The sequence below is a fragment of the Maniola hyperantus genome, chromosome 3 (assembly GCF_902806685.2).
Source record: "Maniola hyperantus chromosome 3, iAphHyp1.2, whole genome shotgun sequence".
NCBI classification, from domain to species: domain Eukaryota; kingdom Metazoa; phylum Arthropoda; class Insecta; order Lepidoptera; family Nymphalidae; genus Maniola; species Maniola hyperantus.
The window spans coordinates 4,502,612-4,518,581 of record NC_048538.1 but is presented as its reverse complement, the minus strand read 5'-3'; the positions used below and the strand labels follow the sequence as shown (position 1 = coordinate 4,518,581).

Genomic DNA, 15,970 nt, shown 5'->3' with positions numbered 1-15,970 from the left:
TGTACTGTAGGTAATCCCTCTTGAGCATGTGCTATTTTGATGCTGTTGCCGTAAATTTAGGAAACCATCGCATCTATCTTTAAAATAGATTCAGTTTCAGTCTTACCTTACCTTTGAGTCCGTTCACTAAATATTGTCTGTAAGATTCCTTGAAGTAATAAGACCTTTAAATTCTCCATTATTAACCATTTATTTTACTAGTCGCTGAAGCCTGTGGCTTCATCTACGTGGATTTATCACTACGATATTAACCATTCACTTTTGTGTGGTATGAGGTATTCTTGAACTATCCGATTTCTATATCGCTTTTTTATCACTAACCGGTTATATTTAAAGTTCCTTGCATTTTGTTTTATGTTGTTTCAGTGACGATGAATAACAGTTAAATTTTCTTCCTCGTACCTATGAGTCTAAATAGTAAATTTTCATCCGTAGCGCAACATGTTTTAATGAGTTACATAATTATAAAAAAATTTATGTTACCAGCATCCTATAAAAAATCGGTTAACGAGTTTTTTTATTAAAGCAACGAAGTTATTAAACCAGCAGGCAGTGCAGAGCCACGAACGCAAAAAGATCTCCGCGTTCATTTTGCTTTCTTACGTCATTCATTCATAGTGATAGAACTTTTTCCAGTGTCCATGTTGGAATGTGTCCAAGTTGATTTATCGACATACAATAGGCACATTTTTTAATCTACTGCAGTGGTTTAATTTTTTTTTTTCATAATATCTACGCGAGCAAACCGTTATTTCTGTTTAGGAATCTTAGGCGCCATTTCAACGGGTGAGAGAATCGCAACGAGTCCGACTAACTATCGTCGGCGATAGTATCGCTCTGTGGAGATTAGTCTACAAGAGTTTGTATCGAATTTTGTGGCATGGCGAGACTATCGGGCGCCGTGATTATCTCGTCCATGGAGATGGCGCTTTAGTGATAATTGCTGGTTACAAAATTTGTATATTAGGTACTCCTTCCAAATTGATGAATTTGAATGCTCCTGTTAGCTTTACTCATACTATCTATGATATCGTAGTGCTACGAACAGTATTCTTATTGATAGTGAAGTTAGCAGACACTGTTAAAGTCATCGGTTGTTTAGACGAGGTAACGACGATCATTCATTTTCCTGATGTATGTATGATTCACCAAACAACTCTTTCGTGTCACCTCTAGACTACGTGACTTCGACGATGGAAATATATGCAGCCGTCACTTGCAAAGCAAACACCTGTTATTGAAGAAATGAAGGGTGAAGATGGTAAATACATTTAATAGCCCACATTGTACGAAATAATACAAATCCTTGACCCGCCGTTAGATGGAGGCACAAAGGTATTTTTAGCGGGAGGTTCACCGACCGTATCTTGATATAATTGAATTTGTCTTGCACGCAAGGTTGCTATATCGTATTCACTGTCTGTAGACCCTCGTTCAAAAGATATAAAGACAATAGTAAAATACTGTAGTAAGTAAGTTATGGTTATTTGTTGTTGTAGCTAAAGTATGTCTGGTTGAAGCAAAAAGCAATCCTAAAAAAATCTTAGCCTACTTTTAAAATTCTACCTCATTCTACTTCATCATAGGAGCAAATAGACCCTCTTTTTCCGGTCCAGTAGTTAATTATGGATTGGTTCGTTATCCCGGAGCAGAGACGTCGAGCTTTATTCTACTTCTTCCAAGCATGTTGTTAGTCAATAACCAATCTTCATTTACATATAAGTTAGTTCGTCATAGCAGAACTAAAAAATCAGAACCTAGCGATATGGCTCTAGGTGAACAAAGTGGAGAAACCGTCAGTCTGGATAATATGTTATAACCTTTTCTTTACATATAAGGAAAATTATATACATACTGAAGCATTATTTATTAAGTAAATAGCCGCACAAATATACAGGTTTACCTTAAATTAGCTCGGTTTAGAAACTTGAATTTTATATGTACCTAAGTTACTTTAAGTCTATAACGTAGAACCCCACCAAGAAAATATTTTCAGAAATTCTACTCACGGAGCTATGGATCAGCTTAGCTTGAAGGTTTTATTTCAAACTACGGGATATAAATTATATTATAGTCCGCTGACCGCTCAATACTGGCATTCCCAACATTCGCACTAATTTTTACTCTAAAAATGTTGGAAACGCCAATATTGACCTGACTATAATATAATTTATATCCTGTGTTTGAAATAAGCTTAATTCTACTCGAGCGAAGCCGAGGCTGTTCAGATAGTGTGTATCAGATGTTTACCGAATAGTATAGGTACATTGTAGAAACATTGTAGTACATTGTAGGTTTGTTCTGGTGGGAGGCTTCGGCCGTGGCTAGTTACCACCCTACCGGCAAAGCCGTACCGCCAAGCGATTTAGCGTTCCGGTACGATGCCGTGTAGAAACCAGGTTAGCCCGCTACCATCTTAGACTGCATCGTCACTTACCACCAGGTGAGATTGCAGTCAAAGGCTAACCTGTATCTGTATAAAAAAAAAAGTCATTGCCTTTATAGCCTTGAAACTTAACATAATATTAGGTATCTGCTGCGTGAAGTATATACCTACTGTGCTTCGGGATATTCCACGTCTGAATCACTTATCACATTTCCTTTAGCGCTGCAATCAAACTCTCCAATTAGCAGGTAGTTAATCGGATGTATCGTGTATTCGGAAATAGCAATTCTGATTGATTCGGTCGGGTCGGACTCATCTGCCAAATCAAATATCGCATTGCGCAGAGCCGGCTCGGTGGTGTATATCAAATACGGGATGCAATTACGAATTCATAGCAATATACCTACCGATGAAAGGTATCGTAACTTTAAAATTGAATATTTTAAAACATTTTATTCAGTTTTATTTTCATCATCATCATGATTCACCCATCACCGGCTAACTACTACGCACGGGTCTCTATAGGCCAGGTTTAGGCTATGCTCCGCCACGCTGGCCCAGTGCGGATTGGCAGGCTTGACATACCTTTAAGGACATTAAGAATATCTCTCAAGCATGCGATTTCTCGCGATTAAACGATGAAAGTTAAAGCAAGTGATATTTAATTGCTTAAAAACGCACATAACTCCGAAAAATTAGAGCCCAGTCTCGAACCCCCGACCTCCCAACTAGGAGGCCGACGTCTTTACCACTAGGCTATCACCGCTTCTCTACATAGTATAAAATAAAGTCGCTTCCCGCGTCTGTATGTATGTAATGTATGTATGTATGAACGCGTAGATCTTTTAAACTACGCAACGTATTTTAATAACGGTATTAACCAATAGATAGAGTGATTCAAGAGGAAGGTTTATAGCTATAGTTTAATTCTCAAAAATTAGAGATCCCTAGAGAAATTGAAATAATGTGAATTAGGTCGGAAAAAAATCCTCTCATTTGAGAGTTTCCGAGGCAATGACACCACATTAGTATCTACGTTGCACCCATGCGAAGCCGGGGCGGGTCGCTAGTTTCATATAATATTAAAATTTTCTCCATTGCTTTTTTCATCTTCTTCTAGACTTTAGTGTTTAATATAAAATTGAGAATATTAATTGATGCGATAAGGAGTATAAAATCGGCATCTGCAGATGTACCTACATACCTACTATTTTTATTGTTGAACTAATTCGTGAAAGCGTAAAAAACCGAATTTTATTCTTAAAAAAGAAAGTTCCTAGGTGCTGCATATTATGCAAACAGTACAAGAGAGTATTTGCATATAATGGTCATGCAAGCTAATAATTTTTTTTTATCAGCTGATTTTTATCTCAATTTTTTTTTGTAATCTCTGCGAGCAAATTAGTAGATTCTTAACAATATTCGGAACAATGACCTTACTGCAAAAAAATCATTGTTAAAGCTGATGATATTTAAATATTTATTTAAAAAGTAATATTTGCATGAGTATTGAGTACCTACCTATAAAGTTAGGTGATGAGATAATATCCAGTCACACAAATATGTATAGATTAGGTATGCCTAAAGAGCAAAGAACGACCGTGAACTGAGTAGGTAAGTCTGAAGATAACGAATTTTAGGCCTCAAGTTCTGTATAGTACCTATAAATTTCTAAAATAATGCTCACAGATTTGGGTTAAAGTTTTTGCTTATAAGTCCCCCACATTGCTATTGCGCTGGAACCATGTCTCATTAACATCGAAATGACGTCATTTTGACGTCATTTGACGTATATTTAAGTCAAAATGTACCATCAGCTCGAAACTTCAGTCTATTGCTGACGTCACTAAAATGACGCCCATTAGCAATTCGCGGGACTTCTACCTAAAAATATTTTTAGTACTAACTCGGACACACTAAACTACACTAATCACTGCCTCCTACTTAACCTACTCGTACATGTTTACCAAACGCGTTTAAAGTTTAATCCGATTCTGCTTTTGTTCTTTAATACATATAGGGAAATTTGAAGCAGTTCTTTGGCCGAGTTTTCAGACTAAATTGGCCGAGTATGACGCGAGAAACTTCGTTAGGACTACCAATTTCGCATCAAGCAAGCGGTTGTATGAATCATACATGACACAGCGTACATAGCCTCGACTGCACTATGAATTATCTATCGCTGTAATTTCGATTCGTCTTGCGCACTTGAGGTCGGTGTCCGTGATTCCGTGCCACGTGATCCGAACCGTTTTCGACTTTTCACTAAAGCCTCCTTAGCACGCAAGTTATGATTATCGCGTTGCTACAGTCTCGATCATTTTGATTGGCTGAATTGATGGTATTCTCGTTGCGACAGTGTATTTCAGCCAATAGTGAGAGAGCGTCAGCCAATCCGAGGTGATCGTCACACAGTAGCTGTCTTTCAACGGTAGGGTCGCTGATGTCGGCCACTCGTACAAATACTCTGATTTCTGTGTAATTAATAAGCACCACATTTGCAACTCCTTAGCTCTAGCATTGATCCTCAATAACTCGCAAGTTGTCCAGTAACATGACAGAGGGTCACGGTTAAACTTTGACCACCAATAATAGGCAAAGTGGGCTGCACAAGTCAGTTATCACTTATCGTACCGGTAAATGATGAAGGTAAATTATTGGTCCAAAGTTAACAAACCCTGCTTGTGCAACACATTTTGCTTTTATTGACGGTAAAATTTTGAGGTAACGTAACTTTAACCGCTTGTCAAACAACTGGACCTAAGTACGGAAAAGAAACCTAGGACAAAAGATGTTACGGACATCTTAATAGGTTGTATTTTATTACCTACTGTTATATGCATAATATTCCAGAAGGTATAAATAGGCATTAACTCTGTGATACTAAGTACGTACGAGCAGTGTGCCACTTTTTAATATGCCGATGTTTTCACTCGAGTGCCTTTTTAGCTACGCTATCGGATAAATTAACGAACGTTATTGCGTTTATGAGGCTGATGGGATCGCAATTTATGTAACAGCGCGACGTCTCATCTCTACAAATTGCAACTCAACATAGAGCCGCTGTTTGCAATAAAAGATTAGCGGGATATCGGTTAGATAACAGCCGATAATGGCCGCCGACGCCATTTTGGAATGCACTTCGTCGAATACTTATCTGATTATCGATCGTAAAGTCCTTGTTTATTTTTCAAAGTTATCGCTTTTGTACCTAATTACTAACAATAACATCGACGTATCATTTCACTCGTCAACATCACTTGATAATACAACGCCTTTTGGCGAAGGTGGTATGTGCCACGCAGTATTTGCCACATTTATCCCTACTTGCAGACTGCCTGGTTCACTCTGCAAGGAAATAATAAAATACTCGTAAAGGTGCCTTTTCACAAGGGATGTATGAGGTTACCTAGCGGCCGAAGATGGCGGTTATGTGTGAACCTGCGGCCCAGGTAGGCCGTCCTACGGAGCGGCCAGCAAGACGCGCGGACGTGTCCTAATCGAGAGCGGGTGCCGAGCGGCATAAAATGTAATGCGTCGCGTGCGATGCCCCACCTGGGCCGCAGGCTATCCGGATCCGCTCCAGATGATAAAACGCTCCGAAAATCAGAACTCCACAGCTCATTGAACCCACTATTTGGTGTTTTTAGCTTCGCTCATCTTCCCCCACGATTTTCCATTCCCCTTTACCAACAGAATTAAGAAGAGCTGTGGAGATGAAACAATCCTAGTCATTAGTTTCACTGGCTATTCCTCCACGCACATCCCCAAGAGAAACTAGAAAGCCAGCCTCACTTGTATGTCCTCTTCGTAGTATTTACTGAATAATATAAACAAGCTTACGTTCTATTATCTAATTAATTAGTAAAATAAAACAATCTAAAAGAAAATCCCTAGTCTATTTATTACCTCGTTTAATAGTCCGCAAAAAAAGAAAACAACGAACCTGTAACAAAACTCTTTCATGCGAAATATTCGTGCATATGAATAACAAACAAGACCTAACCACGCTTGTTTATTCGGCCAAGAATGTAGCACTTGTTGCGTGGGTTTCCAAGTTTTGCATATAAAGGTAGGCGTGATTTGTCGCTTGAAAAAGTCACCGCTAAACTGGAGCGCGCATTAGGAACTAAGCATAAGAAGCGGAACCTAACTCTTGTCTGGCCCGTATTTTGCTAGTCAAGTGATCATGGGTAAGGAACCGTAAAAATTATACTTTCGTGTTCTTTTTTCATAATAGAATTCTCTGTGCAAGCGCGCTCCAATCTACACCTTATCAGTATTTATTTTTTATTAAGACGCTCGTAGTCGGTTTTTAATTTTCAACTTTATATATAGTTATAGTTTAGTTTCAACTTTATATTTAGTTTTTTACTAAGCATGATTGTCGCCAAGCGCAAGCCAACCTTTCAATAAAATAAAAAATTGAAAAAGCGGAATTTGCTGGCCGCCCGTCTCGTAGCCTGAATCGTCGTCTTCGTTGTTTCAGCTGATAAAGGTCTATTGCTAGAGTTATTTAGGTCATTCCCACGTACCACGGTCTCGTGCCGCTTGTGTCACGCTGGCCAGTGTTGTGGTCATAGTTGGAAAGTCAAAAATAACAAGATAAATTTGAAAACTAAAATCGGACTACGAACTTATTAAATGCTGAAATATTATAGTAAACTTGGGTTTCTGTCGCTTGATATATTTTAGTAGTATACTATATTCATATTTATGAACTCAGTAGTTTTCCCTCTTTCATTTGACATCCCACTCGATACAATAGCAAAAAAATTTTAAAGACCCCCACTTTTTTGGATGTAACATCCGTCAGATTGATTTTGTTCGTATAAAATGTAGCCTATGTCACCCGGACCATAACAACGAATCAATTGACACCTCATTCATCAAAATCGGCCCAGAAGTTTAGCCGCTACAGTGGAACACACTTAGATACAAACATACATATGTACAATGTACATACATACATACCTACATAAACTGCCAAGATCATAACCTTTGCCGTAGTCGGGTAGAAACTTGATATTAGTATTACACAGTATCGACGGTCTCATGTAAAAAAATAACAGAGAAGCTGAATATGTAGTTTAAAGGGTACGAGACCTTTTAAACTATTCAGCTCTTACATTTCCTTAAGTCTATGAACTACTGTTTGCGCCCACCCTATAACCACCACGGCAGCCATGGCAGGCACAACGCATGAGCAGACACGAGACGCGCGATCGATGGCGTTGGCGGGACAAACCAAATTTTAATTTAATTTCCATACCCTGTCACAAAAATAGTAAATAGTTGAAAAAACTCGTTTGACTTTTTAGTTTTTAACAGAGAAAAATTCCTTAGAAAAAATCGCTTCGACTTTTTTAGAGATTGAAAGTGTTTTAATTAAAAAATGTCTTTAGAGAATTTCTGATGCCTCCGGACTAATCATCTGTGTTACTTACTCAAAACAAATGAAAGGGCCACCAGTAAAATTGTGGTTTTCCCTTTCTTTTTAACTTTTTAACAAATGATAACCAATTAAACATTAGTCTTGATTAATTTAATTTAAAATAAAACATTTTATTTAATTTTAATCAATATAGCTGGAAATATAATTAACTGATTTTAAAAAATTGGCCCTAGTTTTAGTAGCAGCTAGTGTTACCTATGTTTTGTTGAATAAGTTTAACGAGTCCCACAGCGTCCGCCATGTTTGATATGTATTAGTCCAAGCTATAGTTTACAACGGTTAAATGTTTCCCGGAACACACATACATTTTGGCCTGATTCTCATCTTTCACGCGGTGTTCAATTCTGGTGTAATTCGGGTCGGCTTAGCGCAGTGGAAGCTGTCCATTGTGTGTCACATTGTTTAACTGTGAGATCAGCGGGTTCACGCAACAAACGACATTCTCTTTAAGTGGCCAGGTATCACCGGTATCAGAGCTTTAATGGATATAACGTGTGACCGAATATAAAGGAAGAGTTAAACTTTTGGCCTCGTTTCTAAAAAGCCTTTCAGTGAATCTTGCAGAATTCATTTGGAGTCTCATTGATCGTTGATAGCGATATATCGATAAATGAAGTGTATAAATATTTTATTGCATTTTTCTTGTTTATTGAGTGATTTTCTAAAACTTTATTTAAAATGGTAACATTCGCTGTTTGTGGGTTCACCTAAAATGAACCATTTTTTTTCTTTCTTTCGAGATTACGTAATATAGGGGGTAGGATTCGTAATCCCCTGATTGACCTCTCTTAATTAGAGAATTCCCGCTAGTTCCACGGATAACTCTGCCGTGCCCTCTACTCCTCTCGCCCTCACGCTAACCAATTAGCGACCACGTGATGAAGCTACATGTACTGGGATCCCCACTCAATGATGAGCGTATGTACGTACGTAGTCCACGTGTACGACTAGCTGACGCGATAACAACAGAAGTGGGATATTTCAATTACAGGACTAAACCTTTATAATAAAACTCGTATAAAATAGGTCGCTTATTTTTGCCAGTTGTCCCATAGATCTGTAAGTCACTAAATACTAATACGGCGTTTTGCGAACAAAAAGATTTCCTTTGGCACTACCTTGGTGGTTCCACTTTTAAAACCTGAGTCCTAAGGACCAACCCAGCCAAAGGAAATGTTTTGTTCACGAAACCCTGTATTTTTTAATGTTGTGTTGTGTACCAATGGGACTATTATAGTATTTTAGAAGAGATAGTATCCTATTCGGTATACTTATTTATTTTCTTCTCTGTTTTTAATTTTGCCATCTGTATTTATGTAGCAACTTAAAAAATTTATCGTAGGTTCTTGACTTGATGATTAAAGTAGCGTTTAGTTTTATCTGCTTATGCCAATATTGTTGATTTCGGGCCAAATCGTTACTCACGGTTATTATTAAAGGCAACAAGTATGATTCAAGTTTGACCTAAATAACTCTAAATATAATAATCGATGTTGCCGAAACGTCGTAACATGTTATGATGTGATATTAAAAAAATAACTAATCATATTTTATAACAAGCGTTCGCTTGGCTCGTATATCCGAAGGTAAAGTACCGTAATTGTTAAATGTTAAAATTGTAATGAACTTTTGAAAGGGTATTTAGCCTTTACTATATGCTTTGATGTTTAACATCGGTTACATAGTTCTGAAACGAATGCAATTTAACAAAAAATCGATACTAAATTTTAGAATTTCTTCTGACATGCTCATCGATATAAACGACAAGATATTATGGTCAAGCGAACAAAACCTTTCACCAATTAAATCAGCGCCACCTCTTAGATACTAATGAACGACCCGTTTGAAATCCAGACGTCACTGAGGTTGCATTGGTGCTATAGCACCAATGGTTCGGTGCCATTTTGTTTGTTCAATAACCCTGCCCATACGAAGTAATATATAAGTCAATGGACATGCTAGGATTTTCAGGCATTTGTCATAATTCGGGAGTCATAAACGATTTTTTATAGTTAATGTAGAACTTAATTATTAATTGTTATTTATTTAACACAACATTTAATCTTTGGTACAATAATAGTATTATCAACTTAAAATGAAATAAATGTGGGCCGGTTGTTTCAACCAATTTTGACGGACACGTAACATTTAAATATGGCGCTAACAAACGTTAATCAAAAAAAGCGTTGCTTCACCATTTGCTTGCGCTAACGATCGTTAATTATTAATTGTTATTTATTTAACACAACATTTAATCTTTTGGTACAATAATAGTATTATCAACTTAAAATGAAATAAATCTCACGCGTTTACGGTAAATGTCGGGTTTTTTGAGTAGAAATCAAGCTTCACTCTGGACTTTTCAATTTGACGTCAGCTGGTAACCCTATCCACAATCAAATGTTGGCCGTCACGTCGTCGCGTCGGTCTAACTCTAATGGAATTACGCAACTAGATATGGGATATCTGCAAGAAAGCTGTTGTATAAGATGTCCTTTATTTGTAATTAGAATGCCCGCGACTTCGTCCACGTGAACTTACAAATCCCATGAAAACTCTTTGATTATCCGCACTCAAAAGTACCCTATGTCCGTCTCCAGGGTGCAAGCTTCTGTGCTAAATAAATGATGCCCGTGACTTCATCCAGGTGGGTTTAGGTTTTTAAGAATCCTATGGGAACTCTTTGACTTTCTGGGGCGAAAAACAGCCCGTGTCCATCCCTGGGATGCAAGCACCGAGCACTAAACCAATCTGTGGATCTGCAAGCTATCTCTGTACCAAATTTCGTTAAAACGGTTGAACGGGTGTGCCTTCAAAAGCTAGTAGACAGACTGACAGACACAATTTCGGATTTATAATCATCATCATGGTTAACCCATTACCGGCTCACTACAGAGCACGGCTCTCCTTTCAGAATGAGAAGGGTTTTAGCCATAGTCTACCACGCTGGCCAAGTGCGGATTGGCAGACTTCACACACCTTTGAGAACATTATGGAGAACTCTCAGGCATGCTGGTTTCCTCACGATGTTTCCTTCACTGTTGAAGCAAGTGACATTTAATTTCTTAAAACGCACTTAGAAAACTTAGAGGTGCGTGCCCGGGATCGATTAGGAGGCGGACGTGCTAACCACTAGGCTATCATAGCTTACTTCAGCATTTATAGTATTAGTATGGATATGTCTCAAGTCTCGTCAGTCGGAGGTCGCCCCGCAGTCGCGCAGACGGCTGGGCTTAAGTGGCAGTAGCGAGTTTGTTTTCCTACGATAATGTGTCTGTAAATATCAGCCCCTCGTCGCTTTCACGGTTCGGATCCTTATTTGCGTATACAATGATTTAATTAACGCTTCCACTTTGGGTGGAGATATTTCATACGTAACTACAATATTACGTACGTATTTCGTACGTAATATTGGTTGCAGATGGGACATGGTTAAGTAGGTTCTTATTTATTGTGGGATTCGTTAAGTTTCATAACCACTAGTGGCACCCCTGGTAACCTAGTAAGCCATGGTAGCCTGGTGATTAAGACGTCCGCCTCCTATTTGGGAGGTCAGAGATTCGATCCCGGGTATGCGTCTCTAACTTTTAGGAGTTATGTACGATTTAAGCAATTAAATATCGGTGAAAGAAAACATGCTAAGAAATGCTGAGAGCTCCATAATGTTCTCAAAGGTGTGTGAAGTCTCGTCATCATCATGATCACTTCATCGCCGGCCCATTATTGAGCAGTGAGCATGGGTGTTTTCTCAGAATGACAAGGGGTTTAGACTTACACACATTTGTGAACATTTATATTTAATTCTTAAAACGCACATAACTTTTCATACATAATTAAAAATGAACTCTAACGGAATATATAACGGTAGATACTTATCAAACGGTCACAAAATATTATGTGAACAGATTTATTGTGATGAATTCTTATTATTTTTACAACTACATCAACAATCTGTAGCTAAAAATATAAGATTACAATTTGTATTTTCCACAAAGCTTTTGGAACCGCTTTAATCCAAGTTTAATCTCATTTATTGTATTAAAAATATCTACCATCCATTTTTGATATTTTCGGATGAAAATATGTGGTCCTCTTTGATACATTTTACTGAAAAGTAATGATTTTAATGCTGGAGGCAACGTAGGCTTTACAGGGTTGAATTCAATGTATAGTTGAAACGTTGGTCGGAGGTCGTAAGTGGAGCTTGGAGTGGTGTGGGTTTCTCCCTAAACTAAACTTGCTGCAGCATGAAGCCGCCCAGCCTCCCCCATCTCACGCACACATCGATCTTTCAATACAAAATTTGATGTGTGACCAACGTGAACTAGACATAAATAAAAAAAAAACTAGTTTCATTTTGTGATCCAAAGGCACAGTTGAAGGTTATAGTCAATCCGACAGCCGTCGGAGAATTGTTTGCTACATACGAGTACATAGGCTTAATTAAATAACCGGCGTACCTAGCCCCTTTATAAATACATATTTATGTGGCAGTTTTATACGCGGCGATATAAGAGAATTGTATTTATTTGAATGGTGATCGCTTTTTTATTCAATATAGATTCTTATTGAGATAAAAGAAATTAAATATGTCTATATATAAGATGTGTATAACTGTAAAATAATCTTTTAATCTGTCATAAAAGAAAGCGGTATGAATATTGCCGTGTCAACAACGTTATCAAGAGGTAATTAAAAGGTTTCTTATTAATTTTTTATTTCAGAGGTAAGAGAGAGCTAGTTATAATTGTTTACCAATACCTACTAATATTATAAAGAGGAAAGATTTGTTCGTTTGTTATCGATAAACTCTGAAAATACTGAACCGATTTTGATAATTATTTCACCATTAGAAAGCTACTTTATGCAGAAGTAACGTAGGCTATATATTATTTACATATATATCAAATTTCATCCGAGCCAAGCTAGGCGGATCAGCTAGTATTGAATTCAGTAATTTTTATTTACAGTTTTATCTTATAATGGCATCATGTCAAATTTTTACTTACCTTAGGTTAGAAGAGATTGCTATGCAGGGATAAGTCAAATCGTACCATTTATATAATTTGCTCTTTTACTGTACCATATTTCATTTTTCTTCAGTCCCATTTATTCATTTTTACTCACAGCTCTATGATGGCTCAATGATTCAGTTGTTATTTACTAAGCATTCAATGCAAAACACATAAACCATGCAATAAATTCCTTCCCTCATATCACAGCTAGTTATACTATACACCTACTCAATCTTACAGCCGACATGCAGGTTGCACCGGGCCGGATGAACTTGCTGCAAAATTGCACTTGATCCCCGCCCCACCCCGTTTTCCGCCTCTCAATTCCATTACAGATCTACTGCATTTCCTACCTACCTCAACGCTATGTATAAGGGCGGTTTCAGACTAGCGTATTTTTTTGCGCGTATACGGTCGTTTCAGCATACGCGCTTACATGCGCTTACATTACGCGCTTCACAAAACCGGACTAGCGTATACGGGCATATTTCGGCGTGTTCGCTCGAACCGGCGGGCGGTGGTGTTGCGGGGAGGTCTCTCGCGGCTCGCGCTTATACGAGCTTAGAAGCGCGTCAACGCTCGTACGAGTTGAGCGTGTGCCAAAAGGCGCGCCTACATGCGCTTCCAAAAACGAGCTCATACGCGCGTATAAAACGCTAGTCTGAAACCGCCCTAAGGCCTTATTTTATCTGTCGTCTCGTCGTTCTTCACAATTCTTCATCTTTTATTTAGTTTGAGTTCTAATCATAGATTTATTCTTGTTTAAAAACCTGGCACTGCAATTTATTATTATTGTTTTAAATAAATATAACTAATTTTGACTGGCTCTTGAAAGTTTTTGTTTAGTGTAAGCATTTTGCTATTTGAAGCTATTTATAATATGATTTACTAACTTTACATTATAAAAAGAAGGTCAAAGTATAAACTTGCTTCGTCTGATGTTTTGTCATTTTGTTCACACAGCCAAAAAAACAGTCAATTCAATTTCTCTAACTTGTTGTTGAAGCATAGATTTATCATTGTTTTTCCAATCGCTAGATGAATTTGATATAAATTATAAGTATGTATTTCTAATACAAAAACTGTCAAATTAAATCCTCGGTTAAAGATTTTCTAGCTACTGAAATAGTGGTATCATCGTGAACTGTGTAAAATTTTTTTTGGCCGCAATTATAGTTCACAATCACGTTTTACCTTTAAGTCGTGCACGGCTTTTATAATCGCGACCTAAAACTTATCAAGAGGGCAGGTGTTCGGCTTAGTATGCGCTGACGTGATCCGTTTTTGCTCAGCTATAGGAACAATGGCCGACGGCACATTCCTCCCGTACCACCGTTAGGTAGGCAAGTACCGCAGTAATCGCTGTCATAATCACCACCGTGCTATCATCGCTGTTGCATTGCTTGTATTTATGTTGCTGATGCCCTTTTGATAGCGTTAATTTTGATCTCGATTCTTAAGTTAAATAGAGAAGCCCAACAAGTATACTACGCGACAGGTCGAAATGGCATTCGGGGAGGGACGCCCCGGACACGCGCATAGCCCGTGCGGGAATACGGGTGAGGGTGGGTGTGATTAGTTTTCATTTGAAACTCGTTGACAACAGTAAATGATTCAGTGTGTTATGACGACTTCGTTCGCGTGGACTACACAAATTTAAAACCCCTAATTTACCCCCTTAGGAGTTGAATATTCAGAAATCCTTTATTAGCAGATGATAGTTCTCTGCATGCCAAATTTCAGCCCGATCTGTCTAGTAGTTTGAGCTGTGTGTTGATAGAACAGTCAGTCAGCCACCTTTTCCTTTTATAATAAATATATTTGCTGGCGAAAATGCTAATCATCTATTAACATTTTTAGTAGCAACTTACGTGGCATAATGGTTGATATCGTTATGGAAGTCTACTTTATTATGGACTCATATTTTGGTTTTTATTTATGTTATTAGCATTCATAAATTAGAGCCAAATTCATGTTTCCTGAAATGAATGCCATATATTATCTTATAATCTCAGGCATGTCTTTCCTATTAAGAGACAAGGCGCGGTTGGCTGCGAGCCAGACCAAACAGGGTAAAAAAGCAAAGGGCGGTGGCGATGACCGCGCCCCGAAATAGCGAGCAAAGTCAAGGCGTGTATCTACTATGCCTAGCGGCAAGCGAACTCTATTTTCAAAAAGTCCTACAAAAGTCCTACAACTACTTGCCAAGGATAATATTCCAGACAGTAGACATTATAGGGTGCGTCCGCTCTAGGGAGTGCTTTGATAATTTCGCACGACGGGACATAATTACAAACTATCATTACACATTACCTAATAACGTGACGTTGGCGCAATTTGACCTTAAAATAAAGGCAAAATTTCCCGCGAAAGCCATGTAAATTAAAACGAAATCGCATGCAGTAGGTACGTTTCTGCAGAATTTCAAAACGAAACCGTGTCGACAGCGCTTAACGAAACGGGCGCACTATGTTCTGTTCATAGCCAACCTTATAAGAGTCGACAATTCTGACCAACTTTGATACTTTTACAAAATTGGAGTTGGATTAATAGCTCGGAGAAAATAACGAGAAAATAATACGAGCTAGTATAAAGATGTACCTACGTATGTTAGAATGAGCCCAATAGGGCACAATAGCAGCACGGTGGCCAGTGATTCATGCGACAAGCTTGAGACTGAACAAGGACATCCTCACACAGCTCGAGCTGTGGCAAATGGAAACATAAACATCGTTACTCCATATCCGTCCGCTCTATTCACCATTGTGCCGCAACTAATTGCAGACATAATAGACTTCGCAACGAAACTTCGCGCTAGATGACACGTCGGTCTTTTAAGGATAATAATAGCATTAGGAAACATTGTTCGTAACGTTTTCTTATCTGTATTTTATTTGAATTATAAAATCTGTGCTGTTATTATGAATGTGAAAGTGTGTATATGTTTTCTTTGCCCGGTTCAACCACTAAACCGATCTTGACAACATTTACCAAAACGATATCTTGCAACTTGGAGACAAACATAGACATAGTACGGCACTCATATGTTTATCCAGAATGAATAAAGATTTCTCACACGATTTTTAGCAAACATAAATTCACTAAAGCCATACT

At 38.1% G+C, this 15,970-nt stretch overlaps 1 protein-coding gene across 4 annotated transcripts in view; it reads left to right on the top strand.

Annotated features, from left to right (window-relative positions):
• The window catches only part of LOC117996571 (nascent polypeptide-associated complex subunit alpha, muscle-specific form-like), a 128,347-nt gene that overhangs the window by 98,135 nt on the left and 14,242 nt on the right, over nt 1-15,970 (top strand). The gene's annotated exons all lie outside the window — the stretch shown is intronic.